This window comes from Corvus moneduloides, chromosome 1 (genome assembly GCF_009650955.1).
Source record: "Corvus moneduloides isolate bCorMon1 chromosome 1, bCorMon1.pri, whole genome shotgun sequence".
Taxonomy (NCBI): domain Eukaryota; kingdom Metazoa; phylum Chordata; class Aves; order Passeriformes; family Corvidae; genus Corvus; species Corvus moneduloides.
In genome coordinates this window covers 122,348,053-122,372,835 of record NC_045476.1, presented here as the reverse complement: position 1 = coordinate 122,372,835, position 24,783 = coordinate 122,348,053, and the positions used below count along the sequence as shown (strand labels likewise).

Genomic DNA, 24,783 nt, shown 5'->3' with positions numbered 1-24,783 from the left:
AGGCCTGTGGCAAAGCTTCAGATTGTTTTGATTTAGCCAGGGTTGGCAGGCTTCTGCAAACTCAGTATTTGGAGAAATAGAGAGTCCTGTGAGGTAGGACTGGAACACTGGGAAGCTGTTATGGGAGGATATGTGCATGGTGTCTTTTGCACTGCATTACTCAGCAAGTAATCAACCTGTGTCTATCACATCTTACTGGTTTCAATTCAATATCACCCCAGTAAGATGAGCTTGTGTCCCACAGACTGAACTAATCTCTCTGCCTGTGTTCCCCACAGCTGCATTCTGTGGGAGCAGCTGACTTCTGGCACTGCATCAGTGTGAATAAGTGTTAGACCTCAGTGTGCTGGAAGGGCACGCAGGTGGTGAGCAGCTGAACCATGCAGGCCTTAGAAATAAATTCTGAGCTCTTTTAAAATGTGATTGGTAGCAGTGAGTTTTTTAAAACAAAAGAAAACTAAACAGCTTGTTCTAAACCCAAGTGTGTGTGTATATATATATATCTGTGTGCGTACATGTAGTTAATCAGTACAATATGAGTGAAGCATAACAAGGGTAATTGAAGAGAAGCAAAAGCAGTAGCTGAATAATAATAAAATAAAAATCCAACAAAAACCCCTATGTGCATGTTTTTGTTGCCTTTGGGGTTTGGGGTTTTTTGTAATAAAAAATTCACTAAACTTCAATGTATTCCTCACATGTCTTTGTCTTTGTTATCTATTTGTGAAAGAGAATGTCCTGCCTAAGTCAGATGAACTTAGCAATTCTTTTAAATCCATTCATTTCAATAGGTTCTTACAAACTCATTGATGGGCTTATATTAGACTCTGTGCTTGATGTAGTGGGAATCAGTTCCATAAATTCCTCATTGACTTTGCTATTCTAACATGAGAATTGGAAGGACATTTAAATTATCAGGGAAAAGGAATCCACTTGCAAGACAAAAAATTAGCAACAGGACAGAAGTAACTGCAATACAAAATGCAGCTGTCCAAACTTGATCAAAACTTCTGGAAGACTTGAGTGCTCTTCAGCCTACAAATGATGAAATAGAAATTCTGCTTTTTATCTTTGCTATTAAGGTCACTAACTTATGGAATTACTGTTCTCCAAGGCAGATCTTTAATAAAAACCCAACGAAACTGTAAGATATTTAAGATCCTCTCTACAAGCTCCAAAAAACTTGTTCGAATTTTTAGCTTTGCCGCAGTGAGACATCACAGCCAATCCTCTTACTGTTTTCAGCACACAATCAAGGCTCCCTGGGCAGGCTCTCCGGCATTTAAAGAACACTGTTGGGCACTATGAGGTTTCTTCTTATATACCAAGTCTATCATGATGCATCACCACTCCTCCTACCTGATGGAAACACACTCAAATGAATTTGCTTTTTCCTTCTGCCAGACTTGTCATTGCATGCAAACTCGCACTCTTAAACTGTTTCTCATGTGCAGCTGGGTTTCTTAGCTCGCTATTAAAGCTCTCAGATTATAGGACTGAATTAGTGTGTAACTGTCACATAACCTTTGTAATTCTCCTAAGAAGAATTTTGCTGCTGAAATGTGGCAGCTATTTGGTAAAACTACTCCAGAAAGGTCATAAACTTGTTAAAGATTGATCAGCAATTGCTGAAGTGCAGCTCCATAATTGATAGCATACCAGATCTTCTTTCTTAACATGCTGTTTAAATTTCCACAGCATGCACTTTGATTTGTCTGATATTATTCATAGCTGGTGTCTTCAGTCTAGAGTTTCACATACATCTTCTTGATTTTTATATTGGCTTTTATTCCAAGCATGTCTATATTAACTGAGTGTATAATAAGGCACAAGGACCAACAAAGTCAGTACATCGTATTAATGAAACCAGTGTGGTGTGTTTTGGATTAATCTTTTAAAAAGCAATCTGTAAAACTGAGGGTAAGAGGTAATAAAATCTCCATCTGTTAACCTTGGAATGCTGATCAAACATAGAGAATGGGACATCCTTTTATATATGGGTGTTACTACTACAAAGATTGTTCTAAGTTAATAAGTCATAAAAAGGAGTAAGAAAACATGTGGGAGAAACCTCAGGTTCAAGAACACCCTTTCAAAGACAAGGCATCAAAGAATACATTCAATGTAACCTTCACAATATTTTGAATTTCATTTTACTTATACAATTATAAAAAATTTTCTCAAATAAGGAACAAAGTTTTTTTGGACTGGATTGGGAAAAAAAAATCCATATATAGATATGTAAATCTTGTTGGAAAGGATAAATAGAATTTTGATATACCAAAAGGATATATGACAAGTGTGTCAAATGCAAATATTGAGCCAGAGTGGGGAGGGGAGTGGTTTTCTTTTTAGTAGGAGTACTAAACTGGGAAATACCATTCCTAAACCACAACATATTATTGAGCCAAGTACTAATGTGGCTGCTATTATTGAACTTGTCCATGTATTTTGGAAACAGTTCTGATCTTAGGTTTATCACCTGTGTAAGGCCCATGTTTCTGTACTTGCTGCATTTAATGTCTGTTTTCTTGATGACTCCCCAGGCAGTCCAGTAGGTGCCAGCTTACACCCTCTCTCTGTGTTTTTTTGCTGTTCCAAGCATGACATTTAAACCTCGGTTTCCTGTGGGACAAGTACACAGCTGTCTATGAGGAAAGCCCTTCATTCAAACTATCTAGAAACTATCCCTAAGTGTCTAAATAGTGTGTTCCACTTTATATAGGGAAGATTGCATCGATGTCCATACGGTCTCAAGAAGTGGTGCATTATCTCAAGGTCCACAGTGTGATGATGCTGCCTGCAGCAGGAAAGCCAGCCAGGAGGGTCTGCAAGCTTCTCTCTTTCATCCCTGTCTGTTCTGCAGCCATGGCTGCTGCTTTATCATTTGGTTTTTAAGTAAGCGAAGTTTCCCACAAGTTCCCACCACTGAGCTACATCATCTTCAAAGAAAACACCTAAATTAGACCTTTGGCAGCTGTGGTGTCCAACTTCACACTAAGACAAGCTGTTGGTGAGCCTTTGCTCTTAACCATTGGCTGGCTGCATTAAACACAACACAGGAGCAGGAAGACACCAGTACTTCATATCTCAATAAGTAATTTTGCAGGAGAACAATTTTGTTATTGCAGACATTTATTTAAGAAATAGTGCAAATAATTAATAATATCTTTTAAATATACACATAATAAAGATATTTAAATGTGAAAAAAACATCAGTGGGACTGCTTGGGGCTGAAGGCGAATAAAAGCTTCCTACTGCAGAAAAGCTTGTTGAAATAAAAATCAGAGAGCTGGGCAGAGCAGCAAATACTGATTATTGGATATAATGATGAAACTACATGGTGTGGGTTTTTTCTTTACAACATTTATCGAGCCAAAGTTATCAGTCTCAGAGAGTTGAGTTTTCCTTCAAACCTTTTCTACTCCACTGCTCTCCCATTGCTTTCCCTTTAGTTAAGCGTTCAAATAAAATACTTCCAAGCTTTTTTTAGTCTGTGAACCACCAACATCTGGCACTTCGTGAGTTGTTTTACTCCCTTTCCAGAAGCAAAGACAGTCATCTCTGCTGGGGCAAAGCCAACTCTGGTCTTGGGGCTGATGCTTAGCTTTCATCTGCCTTAGCCATGATGTGTTTATCACCACTTTCAGGCTACAAAAAGCCTTCCCAGAATCAGGAACATTATCAGAAAGCCCATGCTATTCAAAGCATCACAAAGCATGAAGAACAAGTCTATGTACCTCTAAGGCAATGCTCTGGCAATACAATGTAGGAGAAGAAGGCAAAAACTCATGTAGGCTTTTAGCGAGAAAACCAACCTCAGAGATGCTTAAAAGCAATCCAGAGATTTCTTTTTTGAACTACCCCCCAAAGTAAAATAAAATTAAAAAAAAACACCAACCCCCCCCAAACAAACAAACAAGAAACCTCCCAAAAAAACCAATTCATAGGCAGAGAGGACTGGAAAAAAACTAGAAGAAAAGAGGTCTATGAAAAGAAGTTATCACATACAGTCTGATTTTTGTGGGATGGGAAAGACAGAAGGTCAACTTTGTAAAAGACATCCTATTAAGAAATCATTTAAACAGTGAAATGAAGAAGCAGCATCTACATCTTAGACAAACATAAAACAGGAAAACAAAGAAGGAAGGAAATCATAGTGCCTTTACATATACAGAGGAACTTACAGATAGTCTCCATTTCCTGCCTAGATTACTGCTTAGATGCTGGTTAATTGCGGGGGTACAGGTGATTTCAACCACTGTCTCCTGAGGAAAACACAAGCAACCAGCTGTGGTGTTAGCAACCCAAGTTTAGCACGTAACTTGCAGTCATGGTGAGAACCCATGAGTCCCTTGTTTTGTCTTTTGCATATTTTCCCCTCATTGGTTAGTATTTTGTCTTCCTGTTTTATGTATGAAGTTATGTATATTCATGTTCCTTTTTTAATATGTATTAGTTCTAGAAAGTTCCTTGTTCCTCGACGCCCCATTGGATCCTTCCCTGAGTCCCTCCTATGTGTTGTTCCCATTGGTTCCCTTCCTGTCACCTGCTTGTCTCTATTCCATTGGCTGAGATCCCTTTCCCCGCCTATTCTGGACCCAGTATAAGATCCCTGGACCCTCCCACCAATTGGCCTCTTCGTCCCTGTCGTTTCACTGGAATAAACCTGCGTGGAGCACATATGGAGAGTCCCCTCTCTTTCTTCTTTGCCTTCACCTGTGTGCCTGCCTGACAGCGACAGGGAGATCCAGTCCCTTTGGGTGAGGAGCTCTGCCCCGTTTTCATCGTGTGCTGGGCACTGAGTGCCGCCTTCCAGAGGGTTTTCAGCGTTGACCTCCGGGCTTCTTTGTGTTGGCACACGAGGGGTAAAACCCCCTTCTGCTAGCTCCCAGTGGCTGGAAACCCCTATAGCTAATGAATGATTTCTGTATGTGAGCTGAAATGCAAGGACTTTCTAGCACTTCACTCAGAAAACTAAAATAATTTCTTCTAAACTCTTCATGTTACCATTAAACTTTGTGCCATGCAAATAGCAAGCACCATACTTGTTGTTTCATGCTTTGCTTGTGCATGCACTGTTGATTACTTACGTTTCCAAGACTCTGAAGTTTTGGAATACTGTTACCTATTTTGTGACGAGTGCCCTTGGCTGAAAACTTTTCATTACTTCTTGACTGCAATTCTGTTGTCTTGTCTGTGGCTTCAGCCTGGCAGTCACAAGTTTAATTGCTCTGGTAAGTGACTCATGTATTTGTCGCCTGAGGCCGCTTGGTAACTAGGCCCACATCAATTTTCACCTCTTTGAACAGTTCTAGGTCTGTGCCAAGCCTAGACACAGACTATTGTTCTTCAGTTTGCCATATAATCACAGGAACACTGGCATTCTCAGCTGCTGGGGGCTAGGCCAACACAGCCTTGTGTGCACGACGGTGGTTTTAGGTAAACTGTGGTTTCTATGGGATACATTATTCCAACCTGCTGTTCTTCCCACCATGTGTAAACACAGAGCAATATGCTTGCTGATGGACTAATATACCTAAATTGCCAGCTGGACTGCCCTAGCCTAGGAATACTTCTATCCCCCCCCGTCCTATCATTTGAGCAACATGGAAGGTGTCCCTGCCCATAACAAGGGGGTTGGAACTAGATGGTCTTTAAGGTCCCTTCCAATATAAACCATTCTATAATTCTGTGATCAATTTTAAGTTGTGTTTCTTCTTGTGCTGCCTGTTTTAATGTCTAAATAAAACTTAAAAATTTTCAAGGTAGAGTGGGGAGGCTTGCAGTTAATTGTGAAAACTAGTATATTGTAGAGAGCCAGAGGAGTAGATTTGGACCATTAGCATTTCTCAGAGACAGCTCAAACAGGAGGATCTGCCTCAGTCAACCTCTTGATACAGAAACAGGAGTATGTTCAACCTGTGTGCTGCCCTTTCTGCTGATAACTCTTTTTACAGGACAAGGAATGAGACAGTTCAAGCACTTCCATCTCTAATCATGGTAGCACTAACACAGATGGAGTTTCTCAAAATAGTTGGCTTTTTCCTCTCTTAGTAAAAAAATGAGAAATTCATGACATCCTCAACTCAATCTGGATAGCGCCAGGCAGCCAGGAATTCTTCTGGAAAGAATATCTCAGGGCTAGCAAGCACAGAATTGATTTAAATCTGTCCTTAGGACCCATAACGTTGCCAGCCAGTATAAGAGGCAAAAAAGTCAGGCTTGTGGCCAAGACTGTGAAAAATGGGTACATCATTAACTATTCTGATTTGCAGTAGAACCCAGCATCCAGCTATTTCTGCCTCATATTGAATACTCAGGTTTTGAATACTCCCTTTCTTTTTTTCCCTAAGTACTAAAATATAAAACTTTAAATTGCAGAATGCAGTAATTGGCATGCAAGCAAACCTAATGTGGGACTTGCAATGTGTAATTTTTGTGTCTGCATGAGGAAAATGAACTGTTATCTGGAGTTATTTATTACTTTTCAGACACTGAGGCCTGTAGGAGTGACCAGTGAGTATCCTTAGTGCTAAATCCTGTCTCCAAATCATTGGCTTGAGGAGTGCTGCCCACTAAGAATGGTCCTTGGCCTCTCCTGAGCAGTGCCAGGGAATTGCTTTGGAAAAGTGGCTGGCCCAAGTGGACAAAACATCAGGGAAAGTTCATAATGATGCATCACATCAGGGAAACTTCAGATTGAAAAAATAACGTTGTTGGTGGAACTATTTCCCTTTCTAAAAGGAATAATTAATTTTGGTGAGATTACTGTTTTTCTGGGTGCTGTTTAGCTTACATGTGTCCATGTGTGTGGAGCCATAGGCCTGGAGTCCATGTCTGTCAGCAATGAACCCAAGTGAGAAATCTGACAGTTCTGTCTCTTTGCCAGCCGAACTTGTTCCTTGCAAATTCTGATCTGTCATTTATTTCAGTCACAGGAAGTGGGATTCTTGTATGCCTGGAATATGTCCACATCATATTTTAGCATTGTAAAGTAGGTAACATGAACTTTTCTTTCCTTTTTCTATAGTGAACAGTATGATAACTATAATACTCTAGAGCACATCAATGGTGCCTTGTTTAGTTAACTGCAATAGCAGAAGTTCTTTTGAGGTTACTTGAGAGTGCTTATGTGAACAGCTTAAAAACAGCTTGAAAATTGTATAGGGAGTAGGTAATGGGAGCAGCTTGAACTCTGAAGACCCAGGCTGATCACAGTTGGGATTGTGGAGGAGGTGGTCTGAAAGCTTTCTCATGCCAAAAGAATCTGTTCGCACCTTTTTTTTTGGTTGCAAATGAAGCAAGTTGAAGGCAGAAGAGGTGCCAGAGTGTCTCAGAGTGGGAAGTGGGGATATAGGTCAGGGAGGAACATGACTGAGCAGGAGGGAGTATTTGCTCCAGATCTTTCTCTCCAACATGTCCATGGCTGTTCTTGGTCTCACCTTCTTAACCTGCTGCATGAAACTTAGATCAAAAGTCAGTGAGAACAGTAAGTCAGGTTTCTCTGTGAGTCTGAGGCTCCTTGGAAAAGCTACCTTCACTCTGACAGTCCTTGAAATCTGCTTATCTTCCTTTCTGGTTCTCATTTTAGCACTTTCTTTTTTTCATGTATTTTCACGTGTTCCGTGTTACCAAGTCTCAAGTTTTTCATAATTTCTAAAACTTTGCTTCAGCCCCCTCCAAGTAATCCTAAAGAGGATATTCCCTACTCCACGCCCACAACATTGCCATAAGAAACTCTTAATTTTCTCTGGCTGCTAATTCTAACCAGTAAGACATACTTACAGTCTTTGGAACTTCACCAGGAGCATAAAAGAACCTTACAGACCTCTCAGATTTGTCTCACCAGAGGGGAAAGGATATATTTACATATATTTAAAAAATCATTACCTTATTTCTGCCACTTTTTAGCCATGTTTCCAGTGAGTCAGAGTTCCACAGGAATGCTCAGCTCTCAGTTCTGATGGAATTTGATATGAAAATTCATAAAGAAGCCCTTTGTTGCCATGTAGCTTTGGAGACATGGAGTACACTGCCCAGAAGGGCTGCTACGTTGGCTTGGCTGGTGCCCAGCGCAGCATCAGTGCTCTGGCACTGCAGGGTGTGATCTACCCAATTCACTGGGGCAGGCAAGACTCGTGGCTTTGCACAGGTGCTGATAACCAGGGGCCTGTCCCACAGAGCTGCTCATCAAATGGTATCCTGTGAACTTGAGGAAGTGAAGGAAGATGGCAGGAGACTTGGGTGAAGGCACAGAGGGAAAATGGGGAATATGTTCAGTTTAGCTGAAGCTGGGGATTTATTCTTAGAATAAATTATGTCTTAGAAGGGGAAAATTAAGCTAAGGTGGTAAATGCCAAGAGTTTTCTTCATTCCAAGATCATGTATTTTTCCCGTGGTCAGGATGCCAATTCTCAAGGAATCTTCAAAAAGTGTTGCTACTTAACATGTCCACTGGGGCATCAAATGTATCACACAGAAGCAGATGAAAAAATCCAGCATTTTTTTTACTTTTTGCCAGATTCAATATGAAGAGACATCTGTTCCATTAGTACCATTATCAGCAACTACACATTTCATATGTTCACATTTGCCAGCTGCAGAATGAGAATACCAGTGAATAATCATTTTTGTTGCTTGAGTGTGTCCGTGGCATCTTAAATTTTAGCTCCTTTGGAGTGTGTGAAGGTAGGGAGAAAAAAAATCATGCTTAAATTTAGCTTAATGAAAAAAATTACTAATGTCTGTGACTTCAATGAGGCACAGATGATCAGGTAAAAGTATTTACCCTGCACTTCAGCAACTAGGAAAATTCATGATTTGTTTAATCTATCAACCAAACCAGCGTTTCCAACATAGGCTGGTAGTGACTTTAAGGCCAACATAGACTCTTCCAGAGGACTTCTTGATAATAAATTATTATTATTATTATTATTATCTGATAAAAATAAATCCATAAACAGCTGAAAAAATATTGACAAGCACCGGCCAGTACATCTTTACATAAAATGTGAAGATATGTGAAGGCATAGTATTGTGCCTTTTGAGTCTCAGTCCTTATAGACTGCAGTTGTTCAAAGCTGTTTAAAAAGCTTACCCTAAATCCATTCTTACTTTTCCCAAGAACCCATCTTTGTGCTTGCCAATCTTTGGGAACAAATACCAGAACAGACTTATACAATCCTCAGGGAAGGGGAGTAAGGATGTAGCCTTTAATACTTGTATGATTATTGAATGGTGGTTAAAGCTAGACAGTCTCTAGTTTTATGCTTTTGGTTAAATAATGCTGTGAAATGCAGCAAGACAGTGCCTAAGAAATAAATCCACAAATATATATTGATCTTTGTTTATAATACAGTAAGATATCTTTTGAGACAGAACTGTTAAGGTGTGATTTCTCTGGCTTAGTGTGTTCTAGAGGTAGAAATACTAAACTGTGGATCTGCACATTGACTGTCGGTTTCAGATATTGCACTAATTCCAGATAACAGTTAACTTTCCTTCTGCAGATGAAATGATTACACACTACAACAAACACACCCCAAATCAGTTTTGCTTGCATGCCAATTTCTGCATTCTGCAAGTCATAGATTTTAGTACTTAGGGGGAAAAAAGTCCTGAGCCAAGTAGGAATTAGCTACTTGCTGTGAAGCCCCACTTCCATCAGTACCATTTCACGCCTGGGGACAGGGCAATGGACTGCAGTGCTGAAAAGCCCCAGGATGCAGTTCTTGTTTCTCTTGAACAATACCCGTTCCTAAGGTTAATAATAGTAATGACAACCCTAACTGCACTAGGTGGTGAGCACATCTAATTTGGACTAGAAAATCCATGAGATTTCAGGAGATATGAGAAGAACTGTGCAGTTGTGCAAACATTTCTACATCAGGAAACTAGCATGCACTGTACCATGCTGGCTCCTGTCAGTAAAACTGTGAAGGAAGACATTAGACCCCCTTAGCTTCACTAGCAAAACTACATCTCTTCTGAAGCTAGCCTTTCTGTTAACTAATTAGACATTTCTTACTAGTTCTGAAGGTATTGATTTTCATTTCTTAACCAAATCAAACCAAAAAACCTTGACATCTTCAAAGGAGAAACTATTTTAAAAATACCTTGTTTAGGAATTTGTTTCATATTTTGAAACCACAAAGAAATAAATAATCTTTCAAAACATTCTTTTTTGCACCATTCAAAACAACACAAAGCCTTAACAAACAGAACTCAAGAACTTTATTATGGGGACAGACATTCTATACACCTGTAAAAATCTCCAGTGAACTTCACTGAGCTTCACATGCCCACTGAATCTCAGTGTACCCTACTTGGATTGAGGCAAAAGGAAATCAGTGGGATCCATTCTTCAACCAGCTTTTTTTTAATCCATTGTCTCCCAGTGCAGTGACTGTGTGCACTCTGTCATTGTCCATCCTTATCACCTTGCATGTGGACTGATGGAGTGCTTCCACAGTTGCCTCCTAGTACACCATTAATCCAGGGTGAGAACAGTCAGATTCAATGTCCCTCATGTAAAGTGATTGACAGTGACATTTGTTTACCACATTGCCAAGCTCTTTTTAATATTCTGCAATTTGATTTTCTCTGTGGTTTTTATTGTCTTCCACTCTGATTTATTAATTAATACTTTTGATAATGCTCCTTGATGTTAGTCTTCCACAGAGTGAAATAAACAATAATGGAAACTTTAAGGGTTTCAGTGAGTCTTGAGGAGGGTTAGCCTTAGATACAGAATATCAGAGAGCCACATTCTGGGACGATTTCAGACTTGGCCCCATTCATGTCTTATTCACCTTGCACAGATGCTCCCCATGTACACTTTCTTTTCTACACCAATTATGATAGAAGTGAAGTTTGCTTGCCTTGGAATGCACTGTGGTGTAAAAGACCATACACAGCTGGTAAAGCAGATAAGGTGGCCTGTGTAAATCCATTTGAATGTCACAGTTACCCATGCCATGCATGCTGGGATTCGTATTTCCAGGATTGGAAACAGCAAAAGTCCTGGAATTAGCTAAGTCAGTGTGTGTAAAAACACATTGCAGAACTCATCCTTGGCTCAAGGCAGCACGAGACCTACATTTAAAAATTCACTTTAGAGTGTGTTGTACCTTCTCTTGTCTTTCATACATCTATTTTTTTCCCTTTTATGAATAAAATAAGGAGGGATTCATGGCATTAATCATGCCCACACACAGTGCTGTTTGCTCATCACTAACAGGTTCTACTTTTTCAGTTGGATGATTTACACTAGAAATAAATAATCCTCTTGTCCTGAAAAGATTGCAAAGGAAACTGTCATGTGCTAAAACCAACATTATTCTTTAGCAAGAAGCAAAGTAGTCCATAACTACTTGCTGTTGGATGGGACATGGCTGTGCTTACTTTTTTGTCTTAGGAATTTTCTTTTCCTGCTGGAAAATTTGCCTTCTCTCATGTCCAATTATTTTAACATAAAATCACCTTTTAAAATATAAAATATTATAGTCTAAGAAAATCTAGAACTCTTCATAGGGAGTGTTTCTGTTTCTAGAACATCTAGATTGACCTTACCCAAAAGCAGCAATACTTAGCTCTGTTAGTATGGTAATTGCATACCACTGGAATTTTTAATCTAAAAAAAAAGTCAAATGATTGAAAAATCTTGAAATCCTACCCACCCGCCCCATACATCTCAGAGTTTTTCCACTCACCATGTTGTGAAAAATAATTTATTCTTGGTTTCTTGAGGCTTAGGGAGATGTTAAAATTTTGCCTTCTTTTCCACCAAAGAAAAGCATCTTATCAGAAAATTTACACGTTTTCCTCAAAGGGAGTACCATAAAAGTATTGTCAAGGGAGCATGTATCCGTGATGATCAGCAATTTACCATCTTTTGTTCTCAGTTTTCCCTTCAAAGAAAGTAAAATAATTGTTTTGCCTAATAGCTAACTTTTTCATGAGACAAAGATAAACTGCAATATATTAAAACCAGGTTTTTAAAATACTTAAATTACTTAATTAATACCATAAATGACTTGTTAAAAGTATTAGCTAAACTCATTTCTGGCAAACCAACATCTTCAATGGAATCATGTTATTGATAACATATTTTCATTCTAAATGCAAACAAGATATTGCGAAGTGTTTTATAGGGAGAGGTAAATTACCGATATCTTTATTTGTTCTTTTTTTGGCTTGTTTTAAATTAAGAAATTAAAAGCTAAAAATTAAGAAATCTGTCAAGACTGAATTTCACAATCTGCACGGGATTAAGGAATACTCACATGAATATCTGCAGTTTCCTTCTTTTAGCTGCAGAGTGGTTGCAAATTCTGAAGATGACAGTGCTGAATCATCCTTTCAAGTCCACATTAATTTTGTGGTCCTATTGGAATTATATTCATGCAAAGATTATTTTAAACCTTTGGTTTTTGTTGTGTGAGAACCACAGGATGTCATTTCTTTACTGTAACTATGGCCATGCTGAAGACACGTTACCAGGCTGAATGGGCCTCTGAGCAGACCCAAACCCAGCTGCACTTACACTCCTTGTTCCTAAACATCCAGTTATGCAAATAAACATCTCTTCAGCAAAGCAACAGAAACGAGGTGTTCTTCAGAATTATATAACCCTATTAATATTTTTTTCATTAATCATAGATTAATGTTCAACTATGGGTTCGTAGCATGAATATCTAAAAAGGATGGTGGTGGTTGTGAAGTTTATGTATTTTCAAGGGAAGCGAAACTTCTGCCTTTTACATTTTCTCACTCATTATTATACAACCAAAAATAGCTTAGAATTTGAGTAGAAGAAAGTATTTCATGCTGCAATTTTGAAGTATTCTAAAAAGGGGAATTTAGAATAGGTCATTTTATTATTATTCTTACAAAAATAGAGATCAGTATTGATACTAGTTAATGAGAAATTGTCACTTTTACATCAGTGGATGTTGAGAAAATAAAGATATGGCTATACTTTTTGTTATTTTATTCTTCCATAATTACAGATGATGTTGCAGTGAAATAGAGCAGTTTTCAATAGCAATTGAAATGTCCTTTTATTTATTAATTTATTAATCCAGAATTTAAACAAGCTTTTCTGTAAAATAAAAATGCAAAAGTGAGGAACAAATACTGTTGCCCTTGATGAAGCCTAGACACAGGACTGTGTTTTTGAGTCTTATTAGTCTTGCAGGCTGACCACTCCAATTTAATCAGCCTCCTGAGTACAAAGAGTAGATTGCTGCCAAGCAAAGGTTGTTAAATCTGCACTGTCTGGCTTGCAACTCTGAATTCAATGTCTGTGTCTAGATAAACAGGGCTATTTGAACCTGACAAATTTATCACCACCCTGCTACATATGTTTCTAGCAAGCTGTAACTTGATAACTAGAGCCCTTTTAAATCACTTTTCAAGTCAAATGAATGATTTTCTATCTCCAAAACGAAGATAAAAAGGTAAAGATTGGTAAAATACAGACATCAGTCTTTTAGTGTAGGATCTCTCTGTCTGCACTTAGATTACCTTTTTTTCCCTAGTCTTTTGTTATAGGATATTTTAGTGTGGTTTTGATTAAAAGTAATTTGCTTCCTTGCTCATTCTATCTGTGCAGCAAATGAATGGTCCTCTGAAACTTTTCATATGCTCTACAGTGAAGTATTTTGCAGATATTCTCATTTTCTTTACAATAGCTCTCAAATAGCATTTCATGGAGAAGTTGTGATGCTGGAGATGCCCGAATAGGCAGCTGGGTGATGACAGTTCTTCAGACTTTCAATGTTTTCCTCTCATAGTCATATTCTCTAGTAGCATTACAAATTATTTTCCAAAATAGCATTTGCCACAGTTGTGTTTTCTGGCATTACTTATAGTTGGATTTTACTCAGAGCAAGTTGAAAAGCAAGGAAAGCAAAGCTTTGTTTGAATGTTCTTTGTAGTGCCCATAGCTGTTCCACAGGCTGCAAGTTATCAACACCACTATGGAGCTGTATGGGAAACCAAACCCTTCTTATCCGTATGCCCCAGAGAACAATTGCTCAGCAATCAGCTGTGGATAGAAGATAGTTAAAATGGAAACCTGGTAAATAAAAAAGAGTTTGAAAGTCAAATACACAAACCACTCTATGGTTAAAAATGAAGGCTTTTTCCTTTCAGGCTATTATACTGTTATAGAACTGAAACCAAGAACCCATCATTCAAGGTGTCATCATTTCAGTTTGGTTTGCTCTTTTCCAGATATGCAAAATGTCCAGAGTCCAACAGCAGCACCTAGAGTGGGGTTGTTGGAGGAAATTTTCCTTCCACACCTTTACCTGCACACTGGTGCAATGTGTAAGCATTCAAGTGATGCTGGAGCCCACTCTAGACTGCTTGGCCAACACTTTAAACAGTGTGCTCATTCTTCCTCTTCATGGCCTCAGAGGGAAAAAAAAAAGTAGGTCATAAAAAAGTCACTAGAAGACATCTTCCCAAAGTATTTTGACAAAGAAAAGAAGTCTTATCTGGTTTGATACTTCTGGGAAGAGTATTGGGATATCTATAGAGAATGAATGGCATATTTTTGTCCTCAGGCCTCAGAACCAGAATAATAGGACAGTGACTCATTTGTAGAACAACAGCTTGTCATATCTAGCCTTCCTATTGTTGAAACAAACTACTGTTTTGTTATATGATTAAAAATGAAGAACACTTGCCAGAAAAGAATATTAGTTTATCATACTAAATACCAGAGCTTTAGAATCACGGAAATAGGTTTCTTTCTTTAATTATGAAGCTAAACTTGACACTGAGGGATTACTCTGAGTCCTGTGAGGTGACCAGTAGCAGGTGTTTTCAAGCAGGAAGATGCAGAATTCTTCCTTCAACTTCAACAGATTAGTTGCCTGAGTGTTTTTTTCTGAGGAGCATCGTATCTGTAGCTAGGTGAAAGTAGTACCCAGGTACTCGTATGGGTCTGGAAAAGACTGGCAGTCTGGATTTTCTACAAGCAATTATATTAACTCCTGGAAACTCCAGTCAGAGTCAGTAAGTCTGGCTGTTTTGGTAGGACTTGCAGCCAACCTGGTTGTTGGGAGGCCTCTTACACAGAACCAGTCAATAAACCAGTGCTGCTGTTTTTAAACTGGAATAGTTCATTGACATCTTCCTGGATGTTCTGAATTCTCAGTGAGTATCCATCACCAAAGCAGGAGTTCCTCTGAATGTTAGCATTATTTTTCTCAAAGGATCACCTGAGTTTTCAGCATAAAATACTTGCAATATTTTTAGTGTGGCAAGAATATAACACCATAATTTAGTCAGATACATATTTGTCTATTGCTACATTTATGTGTCTTTCTATTCTCTTTATTGCCCAGCTATAAATCTTTATATTTACACTTTTTCTTTGTATCAAAAATGAAATTTAATGGGACTTCCTGTGAAACAGAACACCTCACTGTGGCTGGGGCTTTCATGAACATTCTGCTTTTGCTGTGGAACAATTCCTACGAACAGATTTTTCAATATGACTTGCAGGAACAGATTGTACTATGTTGTTTGAGGAAAAAAGACATTCTCATTAGAAGCCAAAGTAGTTCATGGGATAAAATTTAAAAGGTGAAAAGCATCACTGGGTGCAATGCTGAGATCTATTGCACTCTCCTCAGCTAATGTGAAAGTTACTCTGATGTGCTCATCTCAGCACTCAGAGCTCAGGCACCAAACTATCATTTGGTTTAATTTCTCCACAGCCCCCATCTGTCACAGCCCACTCTAAGGCTGAACAGCACAGTCACACCATCTCCTGCTCCACAGGTCAATAAAGTACTGCCTACAGGCAGTGATTTACCATGTTGTTATTCTTCAGTAATTCAAAAGATTCAGTCATGTTTTCATAGGCAAACAGATCTGTTGCCAGAGTTTCATACTGTTTTCTAAGCCCTGTGCTCCTGTGAAGCATAAACTCAGCTCAGCTTTAAATGTTTGCTCTTCAAGCCTTTCTCCCTTCTGGGACTGGAGTGTCATTGGGGGGAGACTTGCACAGTTTTGAAATGGCTGTATGATATAAATTGGCATAAATTGAGCTGGTCGCTTGAAAGAAATATTTGTGAATAATGTAGCATGCTTTACTCAGTATTTTGAAAGTTCTGGAGTGTTTCTTATTCTGACACAAGAAATAGAACTAGATACATAATTTTCACGAGCCTCAATTACTTTAGGGGCGTTGTTGAGGGTGTAGTGGTATTAGATAACCACATTGGGAAGTAACTTTTGTTCATTATATGTCAATATTAAAATCACAGAATAAGAATTACGAGGTATCTAGTGGGACAAATGTTGGAATAAGTTTCTCATTATTTCTATTTAATTTCTTTTCAAATTTAGTTAAAATTAAAATACAATAAATCTGTACAACGCACACTAATGTAATTTTAATTTCCTTACAGTATTGTGTCTATCTGTGTATCTAATATAGGCACATGTAACTCACTAAATACTTTGAGACTGTGTAAAACCGGTGATCTTTTGATCTAGGCTGTAGATACAATATGTCTTTATTTTCTACTCACTTAAAATCTGAAACTTTGAATGTGTGTTAGCTTGCATGTTTGCTAGGCATATATCCTGAATTTCTTGGGACTTGATTACTGTGGCTGGACATCAGGAGCCAAGGTCTAAGTCTCACTGATCTATGCTGCTGCATCAGTGGTTGTACACTAATCTGTGCAATCAGTGTCACAGCAACAAGCTCTTTCACTACACGTCAAAGAATTACTTCACCAGGCTAAAAACTTAGGGGGGTTAGAGGGGCATCTCAGAACCTTTGTCTTCTTCTGGGTTCCACAGTCTGCTGGACTTCAAAAAAACCCGTGGTAAATAGATAACATAAACTCTCTGGAGTTAAACAGTCAACATTTGAAACGCCAATTTCTACTCACATCTCTCTTGTTGGTAGCTACCCAGTTGTGTGTGTATGGTCCCACCAGGGAGCAAATGAGGAAACATGCAATTATCATCTGTGCCCTCAAACCAGTTCTCTGCCTCTTTTCTCTCTATTTTTATTAAAACCTTTCTCAACTGTTGTCACAGGTTTAGCAGCAGTAGAGCAGAGAGCCCTGAAGGATTTTTGAAACTAGGACATGCAGGAATTTCAGTCTCTTAATCATCATTTGCAGGAAAGGAAATTTCTGATGCGTTCAAGAAAAAATATTTTAGCAATGAGATAGGACAATCACTGGAGCAGGTGACCAGAGAGATTGTACAACCTTCATCCACTGGGGATGCTTAAACTTGCTTGGACATGGCCCTGATCAACTTGATATAAATTGGAAGTTTGATTTACTTTTAAAGTTATCCCTTATATATAACCTTATATAAGGTTTTGAATGGGGAGTTCTAGTGAAATCCTCATTTTTCTTTAATGAGGTAATCAACTTCTGCATTGAAACCTCACAGTTCTGCAACAAGTTTTGAAGAATATAATGAATTATTGAGAAGCTTCATAGAAAATGGCATGCTCCATTCAGGTGCCTTTGTAATTATATGCTATGTTTAGGAATATTTAACTTTTTGTGTGTCCTAGTTTTCATAGTTTCCATAGTAGAGGAGTAAATGGTGGTAAATTGTCCTCTTACCCTTTTCAAAAGATCATAATAAAAGGTCCAACTTTTTCATAAATGCAGTATCTGGAAAATTCTGGGGCTCCACAAGCACAAAGTTCATTCCTCCACCTAATAACTGGGTCACAGTTGTGTAGGGTATCACATGGTTGTGTCTGTCTGCTCTGAAATTCATGTGGTCCAGTTCACATCCTGTTTTTCTCTGGGATAATTTAATCATAGTGAAAATCCTCTTACATGTATGGCAGCATAAAACCAAAACCAGAATTTAAAAACCAGACAACTTTTTGACCTTAAATATTGATTCTTACTCCCAAAACACTATTCAAGCATACAACTCACTCTTTTAGTAACAATTGAGAATATTCACTCTACTGGCAATACTTTGTTTACAGGAAAATTACGGTGTGAAGACAGAATCAGGAACATAACTGAAAATGGAAAATATGTATGAACTATATATATATAGTATATTCTCTCTCTCTATATATAAAGGATGCTATAAAATACAGGGTTCTTAAGTGTTGGGAATTATTAAAGGATCAGGGACATGGATCATTCATAGAAATATGGGATCAATAAAAGAACTGTAGCAAGAGTCTGCAAGCAGAAGGCCTGTGTGTGAGAAAAACTCTCCATGAGAAAAATCTCTGTGAGAACCAAGCTGGGAACAAGAAGGGAGTTTTGAGAAGGTACAGCTGTGTAGATAAGACCGAGAGAGAAGGAAGATAAACTCTGAATTCTTTTAATCATAACATAACTGTAGAAGCTTGCCAATGTAAGTCCAATTATGTAGAAGTAGAAATTTGCTTTAATAAGTTTTAAGCCACTTAAGAGTTAACAAGCTGGTATACTATATAAGTGCCTCTGGATTGCTAATAAACGGAGTTTTGCTCTTATCAACCACATTGGCTGGTCTGCAAGTAACTCTCCCCGCTGGAGTCGCCGGGCCTCTCATCTTTTTACAATTCCAACACTTAAGGTTCTCACAAGGTTTTTTTGGTTGGATTTTTTTATTTCATTTTTTTTCCCCCATTTGTTAGTTTTTTCTTTTTTTGTTTCCCTATCCCCTGCACCCTGAGCTAATTAACTGAATTCTAAGACGAGGGCATTGAAATCCACCGAGGACAGCTAATACTTGACAAACACAATGCATTAATCTGGAGACTGGGAGAACCACAGACACACTCAGAAAAAATGATAATGACAAATAGACTTGGCCATCTCTTGTGGCTCAAGTCAGAATATGTGAAGACCTAACAGACAGTAAAAGGTTGCTAATTACTTTTATTTAGTTTTGACTGTAATTTTGAGGCAAAGTTTATCCCCGGAGTCTTTACAAATTTATCTTCCAAAAAAGCCACTGGAGAGCCCATAGGAAGAATTTTGTATCTACAGTATAATAGCATTGATGAAAACCTTGAATTAAGATCATTAACAGCAAAAATAGCATAATTGCCTTTGAATTTTTTTTTTTTTTGATAGAGAGTAATAACTTTGACTTTTATGTGACTGCAGTTTCCTTACAGACTGAAATTCCATAAACCAGAGAGGGCCAAATGATGAAAACAAGCAGGACTGCAGCTTTCTGTTTGGGGAACCACTGTGGAGTGGAGAAAATAAGTTGTTTCAATGCTTTGGCCAAGGAATAATTAGCATAAAAACATTTGAAAAATGGAAAATATAGGAATTTATTGAGGAAAAAAGTACAGATCCTGTGTCCTCTCATGTTTTTAAATAGCTGGTCTTATAATTCAGCCTCTTAAGCTGCAGGTGCCAACAGCAACAATGCCAGTATACCAAAAGCACTGAATTCATAGAGGCAGAATAATGAGGCCAAGCTTTATTATGTTGATTAAAAAATGGTTTTTGAGTTCTGTTCCTGGTCCTGGGAGAGAAATTCTCTGCATCTGAACAAATTGCAAAACTATTCATTATTGATTTTGCCACTCCGTTTTTTTTCCCCCCACATTGGAGGAGGTACACAGTGCAGGAGAAAATGTGAGCTTTTAATTTTCATGTTGTGTAAGACAGCTTTTCAGGCAATCAGTCATGGGTCTGAGCCTCAGAGTAGGACCATGTCCAGTGAGAAGGATTACTTGCAAGAGAAGTAAGGGTAATGGTACTGTTGAAGGCTAATCACACACATTTAAAGGAGGGAGTGTAGATGATGGAGAAGCAGACAAAAAATCTGGAATACACAAAAGACTCTGTCTAATCTTTGTAAAGTGAGGTTTTGAGAGCTTTTCCTAGGAGTGTGAGCAGAAGAACTGGTTTAAAAGAGACTCAGCATAAAAGAAACCAGTCAATTTTTTGACTGCATACAGATAAGGAAATAGGTAAGGACATATATAGTCGTGAGAAATGGAAATGCTGAAGGATGTTGAGACAGACAACCTTTTTGTAGGAGATGTGATGTGTTTCAACACGTTGGATGATGCTCTCCACCTTTTCTCTCCTCCATTGACTTTTAATGTACTTTGTAACAAACAGGGAAACAAGCGCATGTGCTCCAGCTCCATCAGCCTCTGCCATCTCCAGACATTTTTGGTCAGTTTTCACATTTGTTACTGTAATAATCTGTCACCTAAATAAAGCAAGGAGGCTCTCATTCAGTCTGTACTATGACCAGAAGTAGAGATGGCTTCAGACCCAGAAAATCACAAACTTAAATAACCATTTTTTTCTCTTTTGTTTGTTTATACAAAACATTTGCTAGGAAAATATCAGGAGAAATATTTTGAAGATATCCTTATAGTTGATTTTGCATCCTTGTCGGTTTGCTCACAGTTTTTCCTTTATTGCAGATACTAATTGAAATCAGTCCTATCTTACAGAATACCTGGGCATGAAGTAGGTTATTCAATAAAATTTTTCCAATCCTAGGGGCTTTGATTTATGTATTCAATCTCATGAAACGCAATTAAACCGCCATTCAGAGTATGTATGGAAGTGGGTTCACCAGTCATCAGTCACAGGCTGGCTTGCCTAAATTAAAGTTTGAGGTTTAACACCAACAGAGTTAATATTAATGTAACTTTCATATTGTCACATATACTAAGGGGCAAAGGAAATATTGCCTTCAGAAGAAAGGAGCAGGTGCAGGCCAGGGTTTCCATTCTCCAATCCAATGCAATAGGTCAAACAAGACTTCAAAATAACATTTGAATCAGTTATCTGAACTTCAGGTTCTCTAGTGAATCACAGGTCATTTATTACAGAGTTTCTTTACAAGTGGAATGGTGTAACATCTTGTCATATTACTAGGATGAAATAATTTTTTTTAGATTATCTATAAAGCTTATTTCAGCTGGTTACAATGCTTCTCACAAATGTTTTCAGACATGAACATGACCCATGGAATCACTGCCTACTGGAGCAAACAAACTCCAGCTCCAGTAGGAGCTCTAATTTGTTGTGATTAGGCCAGATCTGGATGATCAGAAGCTGACAAAATTACATTTGAATGCTGCTTTGTTACAGTGAGATATTACAGGGTAAGATCTGAACATCTCTCCTAGTCTCATACACCTGAAAAACTAGTTTGAAGTGGATTCAGCTCATTGAAAAATCATAAACTTTACTTACTACCTTGGTTTCTGTTGATCAGACTATGGCAAAAGAAAATGTTTTGGAAAGACTGTTTCTAGACACATAAAAAAAAAGAAATGTGAAAGGCAAGAAAAAGACTTATTTGTTGGGTCTCATATGTTGAATATAGGTTTGGATTCCTTGGAAATAAGTTCATTAACTCCAACTGTCTGAAAAATTGCATGGGAGTATTAGAGAAATCAATAAACAATTTGTATGCAGGTGTATTTGGAATTACTTGTAGTTTCAGAAAAACGTCTTCAAAGCTAAGGACTGCCACTAAAACTTCATTGACACTTTTGGGGTTTTTTTTGCACCAGTACACAGTCGGAAATCGCACAGGACTATGCTTAAGACTGAGGTAGACTTGGGGATTCAAGCACTACAGAGAAACAAGTGAAAATGGAGGATTTGTCTGAACTATTGCTTAATGTTTGTCAGAGAGTCACAGATTTTAAAGTTATTATGGTGAAATGAGAGTAGTGAAGGAAAGGAGCCCAAGAATACAAACTGGATTAGCGTGTAACAACTGGAGGAAGTGTTGTCTCGTATCTTCTTTGATATCCAAGATACATCCTACCTATTCTGGGATGACATTAGATGTCCAGACTTTCTTTATGTTGGAATTGGGCCAATTGCAAAATTCAAATCTGTTGCACAAATTTTTCCACATGATATTCTTCTAAAAAAGATGAATCAAATGCTTAAAATCAAATTGATATTGCTTTAATGAGTTTCCTTTGCTTATTTTAAAATGGTGGGAATAGAGAGCCTGTGTTGGAATAGATGACATCTAGGAAACTGTATTACAATGGCTCAGGGAAGCCATTACACAGTGAAATCCAGTTTTGTGATTTTCACAGTGTAGCTCTGAGCTCAGACCCATTCCTGCCTCAAAGGTTTTGTTCCCCACCTGATGTTATTGAATATTAGAAGAATTTCTGACAGAATGTTTCCCAAAGGCAACAAATTTCTATAATATACCATTGTTCAAAAAACACGCAATACCTTAGTTTTCTTTCCTCATATAACTCCAAATAAATTAATATGTTCCAGGGAATGTAATTTTGCAATACTGTGGGCAACAATAAAATTCCAACATATAATGTTCTGTATAGTAACAGGTCTCAGGAAGTGGTTTCTTAGCTGCCTACTGAAAACTTGCACTTCATGTTTCCTACAGTCTCTGCTTTCAAACAACAACCCCCAGCAGACAATAAATAAAAAATTCCCCCAGAAAAATTCAGCTTTGATTTGCTTGTGATTCTTTTTTCTTTTTCAGCTTAATCCTGCTCAGTGATGGCCTGAACTGTAACTTGAATTTTTGCCTCAAAAGTGTTTCCAAAATTTTTCTGGGAACAGGTATGGAAATAGTATCTTCAATATATTAGCTCCTCACTCTACATTTGGAAGTTTTTATTTCTCATCATTTGGCCACACAAATTATGAGAGGTTTTGTGGCTTTTAATAGGTCTCGTATTTTTAAATTTCAATTAATTCAATAATTTGAATTTATATGATCTCATTGTATGTAATAATTTGAATGCACATCACATGTTGAACTTCATGACTGAGTCTTTGGAAGCAACTCAGAATAACATCTATCTTTTTTCACAGGTTGATCATAATACTGACTTGTGGTTGGAAATTGCCTGCCATATCCAGGTCATTCTCAGTTACCTCAAACTTGTGGGCATTTATAACATTAACAAAAATGTAATTAAATATCAAGTCCCCTTAATTTTTCCTATGGAATATTTTCATTTTCATCTGTATTGGCAGTGCTCCTAGCATAGGTTTATCAGCAAGTATCACTGACATCAACATGGTGCATGTCTTATGCAAAAAATACAGACGAAAATATTCAGATCCATCCCAATTCCCACCCTTCAGGAGCTGTGATAGAGAAGTCTCTTCAGGCAGATGTTTTTCTTTTCAGTGTTGTCCTTCATCCCACCAAATAATTCACTGTTAAATACCAGTCATTGCCAATCCATACTTTTTCTGGTTTCCTACATATTTTACATTTCTTCCACATTTTATTATCTTTTTTTCCTTTGGGAAATCTGCCTTTCATTTAAAATATTTACTCTCTTCCAGAAAACAAATAAGACAAATATTTTCCATTGGAAACAAGGACATGGTTTCCCAGTTGGCTCCTGTTACTACTATTAAGTCACTACCCCTTTTTGGAACTCTGAAAGTGCACATAACCCTTTGAAATAAGCTTAAGTGAGAGAAGTCTTGTGTTCATTTTGACAGAAAAGGTAAATATTACTCTTTCTTTTTTTTTAGCATATGTTTATTTTGATTAGTAACCTATTTCAAAGATTTTGAGATAGTAAACATTCTGTCTCTGTTCCCAGAAAAGTTAAGATCTTGAGTAAATACTGGAAAGCTTGAACGGTCTTACAGGTAAATATTGACAGAATAAAATAAATTACTTGTGAAATGTGGCATAATGCTGCAATCAACAGAAAACTGAGAGGTGGTTAAGAGGCCAGCTTGATGGAAAACAAATATTCAGAAATTCTAATGGGAAGATTCATCTGCTCATAGATGAAACTCCCTCTCAATGTCTGAATAATTCTGAAGGACAACATTGATTTTATACTTTGAAGCACAGAATCAAGTTTAAAGGTTTGTGTTTAAACAATGCGTAATGTAGTCAGATTAATCTTGAAAGAAATAATTTTCAGATACAAGTGTGTGAAAGATATAGATGTCAACAGGACAGATGGAGAGATATTGCAGCTTATCATTCTTAGATGAAGGAATGTGTTCAAATGATTTATCCTAATTGTATTTTTATGCTTCCTACAGTAGATCACTTATAAAGGCACTATCTATAATTTGTCAGTCTAGCATAGCTTGCTTTTGCTGAGAAAAAATAGAGAAGGCATGAAGAAAGCTGTGATATTCTTTAATATTTGTTGAATAAAGTGCCAGAAGGAAGATTTAACATTTTTGCATGCATCTGTTTTAAAACAAAAAATCATTTTGCTAGACATTGATTTCCAGAAGCTTGATTAAAGACTAAGAGTTTGGTTATTGAAAGCAGAATGAGACATGAAAATAAGAACATAATAGGATAAAAATATACATGATTTGAAGTTTTAAATGGAATGTCTGTGCCAGGTTGTCTCTGACTATGTGATAACAAAATTCTGGCTTACAGGCAAAAACCACATCTATTTGTTTACTTCAAACACCTCTTTTCTGACCATTGGACTCACAGTTGCATATCTAATTTTTTTTGTTTTTTAAGACTGTTGTGAAGTTGCCAAATGCCTACTGAAGCTGTGGCACACTAAAGTGATTCCATATTGATCACAAACTTCAAAACATGGATCAAGCTTTTGATTACAATTGGTCCCAAATATTGAACACTTGGCCTTTTTTTTTTTTAAGAGATGATGAGATGACATCTAATACAACTGCTGCCAGTTTGAAAGCTGAATTTCAGGACTGTGTTTTGAAGCAAACTTAGAGATTTTTTTTTTATTTGCAGTATTTCTGTAAATCATCTAGAACAGCATTTTCTTAGCAAGTCCTAAGGCCTCCAGCTTCTCTGATTATTAAAGG

At 37.6% G+C, this 24,783-nt stretch overlaps 1 long non-coding RNA gene across 3 annotated transcripts in view; it reads left to right on the top strand.

Annotated features, from left to right (window-relative positions):
* Positions 1 to 24,783, top strand: part of LOC116451573 — a 28,352-nt gene extending 3,569 nt beyond the window's left edge. Inside the window, exons 2-6 of one of the 3 annotated variants that reach the window (XR_004243233.1) lie at positions 20,950 to 21,104; positions 22,481 to 22,560; positions 22,816 to 22,863; positions 23,299 to 23,465; positions 24,710 to 24,783. This is a non-coding gene — a long non-coding RNA (uncharacterized LOC116451573). The remainder of the gene's footprint in view (positions 1 to 20,949; positions 21,105 to 22,480; positions 22,561 to 22,815; positions 22,864 to 23,298; positions 23,466 to 24,709) is intronic. The other 2 variants (XR_004243232.1, XR_004243234.1) reach the window with 2 other exon arrangements.